This window comes from Clupea harengus, chromosome 10, assembly GCF_900700415.2.
Source record: "Clupea harengus chromosome 10, Ch_v2.0.2, whole genome shotgun sequence".
NCBI classification, from domain to species: domain Eukaryota; kingdom Metazoa; phylum Chordata; class Actinopteri; order Clupeiformes; family Clupeidae; genus Clupea; species Clupea harengus.
Genome location: NC_045161.1, coordinates 29,430,368 through 29,441,095, shown reverse-complemented (window position 1 = coordinate 29,441,095; position 10,728 = coordinate 29,430,368). Strand labels below are relative to the sequence as shown.

The window sequence follows — 10,728 nt, the reverse complement described above, 5'->3', positions numbered from 1 at the left end:
GGATATGCTAGGGCTGGTTGGGAAAGAAAGGCCCCATAGGAGCGAGTTTCAATCGTCTGTCAGGATTCCAGTGAGCTACCTAAGGTATGTGATGAGAATGTGGTCTACAGAGAAGGACATGGGTATAGTCTGTCCAATCAGAGTCTACTAGAGGCTGCACAGCAAGCCTGGGAGCCAATGAGCTTCCACCCCATCCTCCTCTATAAAATCAGGAAACGTGTGGAAGCTGAATGCAGGAAGCTGCAGACTAGAACGGCTTACAAAACATCCCTTGGTACATTACAGAAACGAAGACGCAAAACATCCCTTGGTACATTAAAGAGGGCTGTGCCAGTGTGTGTGAGGTGAATATTTCAAAGGGTCTGAAGTCATTCAGCTGATAAAACACTGACTGCATTTCCATCTCCTATTGTTGTAAGGCCAACACCTATCTTCACACAAAATATGATAGCGTATTTCATCATAGCACACGTCATATGATAAAATATGACATCAGAGCTAATGTGGCTTGGGACATGAAGATGCACGTGAGAGAACATTTGCATATGAATATCATCCTGTCACTGTGGGCCACTGTGAGCAGCCCACAAACCATGTGGAGCAAGTGTGTGTGTGTGTGTGTGTGTGTGTGTGTGTGTGTGTGTGTGTGTGTGTGTGTGTGTGTGTGTGTGTGTGTCTGTGTGTATCCATTGGACCTCTACTCTTCTGCCCACTATGCTCTGACTCATGTTCACAACACCAGGAACACACTCATATCCCTGCACACACACACTTCAATTGGTATCACACAAGGGGAAGAGAATAGGGAAGGGTGGGGCAGAGAGCCATTTATCTGCCTGCTATCGTTGCCATGGCGATTGTGTCTGGGAGCTGAGTTTATATAAGACCCTGCACCGGTGTGCTGAGCCACAACCCTTACAGGGGCCTGAAACCACCGGAAGCTCTGTCTCTTTCTCTCTCTCCCGCTCTCTGTCTGTCTCTCCCTCTCTCTATTTCTCTCCATCTCTCTCCCTGTCTCTCTCAACCAGAGTGAGCCTGTTAATACAGGAAGTGCAGTGGGCTGCACTAAAAACAGGACCTTTCTTTTCAAACTCTGATTTCTATTGTGTCTATTCCCTACCCCTTCTCTCTACCTCTGGGTCACACATGTGCACACACAGACAGCAAGATGCTCCTGCACATGGTCCAGCTCTCAGAGAGGGACAGTGCCCTCCCTGTAACCCTAACCCCAGCACCTATCACAAAAAAACTCATTAGGGATAAGGTGTGTGTGTACATGCAAACCCTTGGACCCTTCCTCCATAGGCTCCCTCCCCATCCCCCCCACATCTAAAACCACACATCACAGATGCCCTGCTTCACACAGTGGATGTATGCAGTCACGAAGGCCTCGTAGTCATTTTTCAGTTTATAAGTAGTGGGAACTCAGAGGTACGAGGTATGAGCTGTTGTGCCGCATACACGATCTCTCTCCATGAACGGTCATACTTAGGTCATCATCCTGTTGGCAGTGACTCATGCATTACATTTAAATAAGATTCGATTTTCACTGCACACACAGACACACACACACACACACACACACACAAATATACTCAATACCATACAGTAATCACTGATTACTGAAAGCTGACCACTATCAATGCAGTAAGATCATATTAATCACTGCTGGTGCGGTTATTTAACCAGCAGGAGGCCAGTAAGATCTGTTGTAAGTTGCTGAGGTCGCATCACTAGCATAGCGCACTAAGGCTGGGTGCATGCTAGTGGAGCTTACTTAACTTAAATCGCTATGGGGGAAGCCTGGTCCATAATCTAATTAGTGCTTTAGTCAGGCTAAGAAAACACACAGGCAAATGCTAATGATGAATCATCCTTCCGTCACATTCACCACACATTCTAGAAGACTCTAGAAGGGCGGGCAAATTCACCAGTGCACACAGCAATAGGTTGCCTTGGACTCGAACTCATTCTTCACAGCTCATTAGCCAGTGTGTAGGACTGCCAAAGCTCCTATTGGTCCTATAGAGGACAAACGCAGGGTGCTTTCTGTTAAACGCAGATGCCCTACATACAAAAAGTTTTGCAGTTGCATTTGAGATAAATTGGAGTCTGAAAAAACATTGATAACAATTTGGGAAAATGACACCATATATCACAGACGGTCACAGACGCAACAGAGTTGTTCTGCGAAAAGGTAGCAAAGTGCCATCCAGCTTCCAAGAAGAGGCCAATAAAGACAGTAGGCTAATGCAGGAGCTGCCATTTGTTTATCAGGACAATTGGAGGAGTAAAACGATCTGTGCACACTTAGTGGGTAACAGGAGCCAGCTCCTCTTACACCCTGCAGCCCTGTGTGACGGAGAGAAGTTGTAGCTGCTGATGGTGAAGATGGCGCTGTGATGGTGGAGTGTACAGTATGGCCAGATGACTCAGAGCCATTAGGGGCTGGTGATGAGCAGTGCTGTTACACAATACGGCAACAGTTGGCTAGATTACACAGCAGAAGGATGGTGTCATCACCGAATGGTGTCAGGAGGATCCATTCTGTGTGCAACAGTGCCACCCAATGGTGGATAAGGGTAGTGTACTGGGTGAAAGGTGAAATATTTTATTTATGCTTCTGAAAACAGAGCAAGTTTACTGCCATAATATTTTAGGACAATTTAAGCTAATGGTAATTGAGTAGCCTAAATCATTCTAACTGGGGATGTTGCCACAAATCTGAGGAAATCCGTTTCTTATAAACAGAGAAAGATCTGGATGGTTATTTTGTGTTGTCTAAGGTTGCCCTAGGGAAGGCACATACTCCCATTACATTTACAGTAAATTGAGTAAGGCTGTACATTAGGGACCTGTTCCCTCATTTGACATCCTGCATTATCCAACATAAACGAACTATGAGCTCTTTACAGTTACAAACGATGAGCTCTTTACAGTTACAAACGATGAGCTCCTTACAGTTACAAACTATGAGCTCTTTACAGTTACAAACGATGAGCTCCTTACAGTTACAAACTATGAGCTCTTTACAGTTACAAACCATGAGCTCCTTACAGTTACAAACTATGAGCTCTTTACAGTTACAAACCATGAGCTCCTTACAGTTACAAACTACTGAGGTGATGATGGGTCTGGCTGTGATCACCATAGACATATATAGACATCTATAGATATGTCTATGGTGATCGGGCCGAGGCGCGGCCCTCTTGTCTGGGCCAAATCTCATCCAGAGTCAACTGATCCTTTCTGTAGACGCCAACAACGCAAACACATAGTCACACCCGCAGATGCTACAGAGCTGGGTTTCTAGTCAACTCATTGCGCCTAGAGATAATTGTATTGTTATGGCGCTATATAAATAAAAATAAAAATAAAATAAATAAATAAAATAAAATAAAATAAATAAATAAAATTGAATTGAATTGAATTGAATTCAAATATTTTAAGTGTGTTTATGAAGATTTGGCTAAAAGAAATGCAAGTCTCTGTGTGTTTCCATCTGCCGTGTTATGCTGTGTTAAAAATGGACCCTCTCTTAATCAAGGGAGAAGTGGTGAACAGATGTCGGCAACACGTAATAAAAACATAACAAATGTAATTTGATGCGAACACACCGTTTCCATCAGCCTTAGCAGCATTGTACCCCAGGTGAGCCAGGAGTTAATCCACCCTCCTCTAAGGGAATGAATTACTTATTCAATTTAGAAGATCTGATGTGAAGAGCACGAATGCATGTGCTCAGGGTATGTTCAGGTGAAGACATGAGCACGAATGCATGTGCTCAGAGTATGTTCAGGTGAAGAGATGAGCACGAATGCATGTGCTCATGGTATGTTCAGGTGAAGAGATGAGCACGAATGCAAGCGCTCAGGGTATGTTCAGGTGACACACGCCTGTGTGGTGTGCATCCCCGAGCCTTCACCACACCCTGCCTGTTAACTTAAATCTCATCTTCATAGTATGTGCTAAGTATCTTGCATTACTAAATTCTATATACTCTCATGTTAACGATAGCCAGCCATCCACCCCAACCATCCGACTGTCTTTTACAGGAAGACGTGCTGTGAGAAAAGTTGGTTGTGACACCTTCTTTCTGCAAAGTGTCTGCTGCATAATTTGAGAGGCGTCTGGAGATACATGCCGTGCATCCTGACTACACTTCACTCAGTGCTGGGACATTTGCAATGGACTGTGGGATAATGTTTGGAGGAAGAATGTTCCAAAGCACTGAAAACAAAGATTTCAGAATTTTAATCTCAGCCTCAATCCCCTCTTGTTCTAACATGAGAAACACTATAAAACAAAATGTCATATTCTCAGAGTGCTGAGGTTATTAGCAAATTCTGACAGTACCTGACACAAACACTGAACAAATCTCAAAATGTCCTCTCCCAAAAGATAGGGTAGATGGATTTGCACACAATTCTGGCACAACTAATTTTGATGATTAAAACATGTAACTCCAATTCTCCACCAGGTGGCGCCCAATCACTGATGCATGACTTTACTGGAGAGAAAAATGGCATAGCATTCCTTCCTTATCGATGGCATTAAAATATGATCAAGTATGGTTTAAAGAGAAACGTGGTTGGCCATGCACAGTCCTGTATAACATTTTTGAAGAAATTCTTTCCACTAAGAACATCTCTCTTTGGTTACAGGACATGGAAAGAATATCCAAAGATGGCAACAAAGAACAGTGCTTAGCTTCATACCATGACCACACCGTCCATTGCCCTTAAATAGGTAGTTGAATTAAACAGAGCAATTTCCTCTGTTAACTGTTACCAATACAAATTGTGACAGTCAACATCCCATAAGCAACTACAGTCACCCCTGAGAGTGCAGCACTGACTATGAGCCACGGTGCCACAGACATGCTTAGGCCTATATAGAAGACTATGTGTAGTCAATCCACTATGGAGTTCAATAGTGGCTGTATTAGAAAGGCCCAAATCTGCAGACCAGTGCTGTGGAAAGCTAAGTGATTTAGATGTGTAATTAGTGATTACCATTGTAGTAATTACAACTGGCTTTCAACCCTCTGCAGAATAGCCTGCCGCCTCATTGTGACATCTGGTGATTAGTTTAAATCAGCCTCAGACTAGCATACAACAATCTAGAACAGTCTCAAAACACAGCGCTGATCAACAATCTAGAACAGTCTCAAAACACCACCCTGATCAACAATAACAATCTCAAAACACCACACTGATCTCTGTTCCATCTGGATGGCTTCAAATGGATTGGATTCAATGGATTGAAAATGGATTCAATGACACCTATATATTAGCAAGGGATATCTAATTAGAAAGAGCCCAAGCCAGTGTGATACTACTGACCATTCAAACTACTGACCATTTAAATGTCCTCAGTGTCTGAACACTAAGATCAACATGGCTTTCAAACAGGTTTTTCATTAGAAGCCCAGTGAAACCCTCCCTGCTGTTTACCCACAAACACATTATGTCTCCATCTTCAGCCTCGCTGACCCTAGAACACCAACAGCACATCTATACACGTAACACACACTGACTATGGAATCGAACATAGGAGTTATATATGAGTTACAGCATATCCTATCAGCATCTCTTATATTTATCTTATACATCTACCTCTACATAGCACTACTCAACACAATCTGAACATGATAGCACCAGTCCACCAGTCTCCACAGCCATTAAGGCGGTGTGTTAATACGGACAAATCAGTGTGTTAAAGACAGTGTGTTAATACAGACAAATCAGTGTGTTAAAGACAGTGTGTTAATACAGACAAATCAGTGTGTTAAAGACAGTGTGTTAAAACAGACAAATCAGTGTGTTAAAGACAGTGTTTTAAAACAGACAAATCAGTGTGTTGGATAAATCCAAATAAACTCAAGTCTTCAGTCGCAGTCATCCATAGCGCTCCCTGCTCTTACCAGAACTGGCTTGTGGTCTGTTTCCTTTCATCCAAAATGTCCTGGCCAACCCACACAGACAGCATTTGGCCAGAGGCAATGACGGGCTGTTAGCATAATTAAACATGGTGTGAACATAATAAGCTGGCAACCCCCGGGTCAAGTCCAGCTCTTCACAAAGGCATTACCAAGACAAACACGCTGTGAGAGGGTCTGATAGGGCTACACAGGCCCTGCCTGCTGAATCATCAGGCACTGGTGGAGGCCATGAGAACTGGAAGGCAAGACTGTGAGCAGGCCTAAAGAGTGTAGTTATAATAGTTAGAGAAAAAGTATAAAGATTAGCCTGTGTGCAGCTCTATAGGTTACCACTGACTAGTAGGCTACATGTGTAACAAAGATCATGGTACTTTGATAAAACACAAATCTCCATCTTACACTATCAGAACGCGGTCACAAAGCCACTGAAAACCCAGATATCAGCTGGCTCTGGAGAGAGGAGGCAGATCGGTTCTAGAGGGTGTCCAGTACACTGTGAGAACCTTTGAGTGTAGAGCTGACACCCTATTCCGGTTGAAGCCACAGATTTCCAGACTTCATATGAGAGACATACAAGATTGGCCTTAGGCAGCACATGATGAGCAAGTGACAGTTGTCAGGACATCAGACAGCCTTTTTGTTTTGTAAAACAAATTGTCCCATTAGCCTGGATATGACCTGTTGATAGCATATAATAAGCTAACAGGGCCAATACCAATTAGGCAAACAGGCACTGTTCCTCATAGACATATATAGATCATCTATATATACATCTATATATGTCTATGCTGTTCCTCCCTTGTATTAATTCAAACTAACACCAGTGTTGACCCACAACTCAGCTTCTCTGTACATTTGGAACCGGCACACCTTAATTCCTCTAAAAGCTCTACTTCTCAATGGTAGTATGGAGAATGCAGTAAAGCTACCTCCTTTAACGAGCTTGTCGAGTTTATTTGAGTTTCAGACAGGAAGAACCTGTCGTCAAGGACTGATACAGCAGTCTAAGTTAAGGTTTAGTCTTCTGTGTGTGCAATATGCATTGGTATGGCGTTCTATCAGTGATACTTAAATTCAAGTCTGACTGTCAAGATGGGAAAGGACATGCTTTGCTCTATGATCCAGGTTGTGTGGTGTCGTTGCCTTCAAATGAGATAGCGCGCAAAGCACTCGTACAATTTATAAATAAAACATGTACGCTTCCCGGGAATGCTCGTGTAAGACGCACTATCTTCTCCAACTGTCAGTGGGGTATCACGATACCTTTTGACAAAAGTGGAACTAAAGATACTGCGAAATAACAACAGGTAAAGTCCTCAACACAACGAAAACGAATGCTTGCTGTAGCGTCCCCAGATGCGTCCCGCTCATTGTCACATATCAATACCGTGCGTGCGTGCATGTCTGCATCAAAACAAACGGCGTCCAGCGGTCTGAGTTGACCAACACGTCGCTTTGCATATATAGTGACATCTGTTAACATAACCACACCTGTATATGAAATGCATGTCATCCAGATGTGTTGTCGGACATATTAATAATGGAAAACTCACCTTTTGAAGACACTTCCCATTCAGGGGGGCTGGCGCTACTTCCCGTTTGTTCGTCTGCTTCGTTTAGTATTTCTCCGCCCTCCGCGCTCTATTGCTGCTTTTGCCACCCCTCAACTAAACTTTACTTCCTAGTTGTCACTACACCGTTATCTTCTGAATCCTTAGCAGCGACAAATGAAAGACGCTGAGGAGACTTTTACGGTGGCTGCTGCTTTCAAGAGTTTGTCAACATGACGTATATCCACCGTTAATGAAGCGCAATTCAAATATTTTCTTTGGTTTTATCTTAATCAGAATTATTCAATATCTGGTGACCTGTCAAAAGAATGTGCAATTCAGCAAAAGAATCAATGTTACCTCAAAGCCAAAGGGAAAATAACTAACCTTTAATCCAGGAGAACAAACATTTTCTTGAGGAATCAGGAATGCGTTTGCAGTAAGGCCCATAATGCTCAGGGTTTATCCGTGCTCCTGGTGGAGAGAGGGATTTTGACACTCTGCCATTTCGGCCTTTGGGGAAATGTACTTCCCCAGCCCCTGTGCAATGGTTACAGAGCACAGCTAAAGTGTGCCAAATAGGTCGGCACCGCTAGTCCTGTTCCTTCTCGCTCAGACCCAGTCTGCGTCTGAAGAGGGAGTCCTTGCTAGGAGAGCTGTCTTCATATCCCTAAATGAGACTCAACACTAGCTCTGGCCAGACAAGACTACTGGCCCAGGAAGAAATGTGTGTCCTGTGTTAAGTTAAAATGAACTGCGTGCTGGTTTGCAGAGAAATCAGAGTAATCGGACCGCCACACGTAGCACTTGGTTTGATACAGCTGAGTTTACTGGTTTCAAGATTGGACAAGATTCAGCCGGAGATTCAGAGCTCACAATAGCTCTGTCACCCACGGCTGGAGAACGCGTTCTGAATTTTACATGTGATAACAATGGTTTATAAGTCCAGTCTTCACTGATGGTGCTTCCTGGGCCCCACACGTATACGCCTCTCTGTGACTTGCATGTTTCAGTCGTAATTTCTGGCCTGACAATTAAGTTTCTGTGAATCTCCACTCCCTGGTACAGATAGTCTCCCTATCTCATCTGTCTCCTGCCCAGGGTGCCCTATGACCTTGGAATTTATGTCACTGGTCATTCTTGAACTTGAAAGCAGTTCTTTGAATGTTATCTTAGGCCCCTCTGTCTGAAACCTGCTTTCCAACTGCTCAGTTATACTGGTTAAATGGGCATACATTGTTAATAGAAATAAAATGTTAATAAATTCATACCTAAACTGAATTTATCTTACACCTGTCCACACAGGACGACCCTTAAAGGTTCTATACAGTATCTTTAGGGGGATCTGACATCTGAGGGTGGCCATAAATCCAAGATCCAAAAGTCCCTTGAGCAGTGTAGGTAAGGTACCCTAAGGTAAGACACCCTAGGTAAGGGCCGCCCCCAAGGAACTACAAAACTGAAGATCCACAAAAGTTTGTTCCTCCTCACGAATCCTTAGCTACCTGGAGTTGAAACTGAAGTGGGTCTATAATCAGAGCCTTGGCCTTACATGGTGGCCTTCTAAAAGGTAATACTAAAAACCCTAAGCCATCTTTAAACACAGAAGTTTAAATACTGAAGAGAGAGTATCAGAGAAACTGAGGTGTGGATGAATGCAGGTGTACAGGTGTACAGGTGTGGATGTTTAATACTGTGAACAGCAGCATAGAGTTTAATACTGTGAACAGCAGCATAGTGAGAGTTTAATACTGTGAACAGCAGCATAGTGTGAGTTTAATACTGAGAACAGCAGCATAGTGAGTGAACAGCAGCATAGTGTGAGTTTAATACTGTGAACAGCAGCATAGTGAGTGAACAGCAGCATAGTGAGTGAACAGCAGCATAGTGAGTGAACAGCAGCATAGTGTGAGTTTAATACTGTGAACAGCAGCATAGTGAGAGTGAATAGCAGCATAGTGAACACCACTAAAACACCTTGTTTCTACAAACAATTGACTCTGTTTTTTGTCAAAAAAAATCCAAATACTATGACGTATAAAAAATGACGTACAACAATATCCTTAAATCTAAAGAATACCTCCATCCTTGCTCAGAACAGCGAGAGAACCCTTTAGACATGCTATCCTTTTCCACCTCAGGGGATGGCACCGCTGGGCTTGTGGTAGGAGCTAAGCTTAGCAGACGGGGCTGTCCTTGCCTCTCACCTCCTGTTGTGTTCTCACCAGCCACATGTGTTCTGTGTTCTCTGTTTACCCCTTCTGCCCTTTCTGTAGCTCTGCCCAGGTTGTGCTACCCCTGATTGCCAGATGAGATGCACCTGGCCAGGTGATTAAGCAGCAGATAAAGACTCCAGTTTCCTGCTGCAGAGGGAGAGGCTTCTAGCTTGGGGACTGTTGGTCTTGCTGCCTCTCAGCTTTGGATTTTGTCATGTAGTTGTTTTGTACTTGTTTGTATTAATAAATCCCATGGATTTGGTACTTTTAAAAGAGGTTTTTAGTAGTTGTTTTGGGTCAGTGGTGGAGTGTTTGTTCGCCCCATTGGGCCACCAAAGGGGGGGCGTAACACCTCCACTCTGGGGGAGACGGTCCTGATGCTGAAGGTTGGCAAGGTGGAGTCGGCAACGAGGACACAGCCTCCAGCTACGATGTTGGATGCTAAATGTGCAGGTCTGTGTGGCTTTACGACACAGTCCACAGCACTAATCAATGATCGGCCTTGACCTAAAGAGCATTCCAGCCTTTCAGAAAAAACACTTATTTAAACATCAATCACCTAGTTCAGCTACAGAGAAGAAGATGATTATTATATTCAGAATGTTTAGTGTAATCATCAGGGTTGGTTTGCCTGATGAAAACCTGAAAGAGTGAAAAAAGTTTCACTTTAAATGCTTTTGAGAGCATAATCTGTGTGTGAACGTTCAACCTTTTTCACCTTATTACTTTGATGGTACGCTGTAGAAATACGTCTCTGTAGCGGCAGACTCCTGCGGTGAGGGATATTGTGAGTCACTGAGATGCTAAATGTCAGATCATAGACGTCCCTGTTCATAGAATCATCCACCAAGATGAATTCTGGGCAAAATTACTCTGAAAATGAAATGTGTAATGAATCTGAACAATGATTTACTTTCTTTCAGCTGGTGAACTTAAATCAGAGAGTAGCATTGTAGCACTGAATGTATGTATGATCTGGGAGGTCAGATTGGGACTCCAGTGAGTTGACCTGTTGACC

At 43.4% G+C, this 10,728-nt stretch overlaps 1 protein-coding gene across 2 annotated transcripts in view; it reads right to left on the bottom strand.

Moving 5' to 3' along the window:
* LOC105896432 (guanine nucleotide-binding protein G(I)/G(S)/G(O) subunit gamma-7) overlaps positions 1-8,068 on the bottom strand; it is a 75,398-nt gene extending 67,330 nt beyond the window's left edge. The window contains exon 1 of one of the 2 annotated variants that reach the window (XM_031574742.1): positions 7,498-8,068. The gene's annotated coding sequence lies outside the window, so the exon portion shown is untranslated. The remainder of the gene's footprint in view (positions 1-7,497) is intronic. The other variant, XM_031574744.1, reaches the window with a different exon arrangement.
* Positions 8,069-10,728: the final 2,660 nt, after the last annotated feature.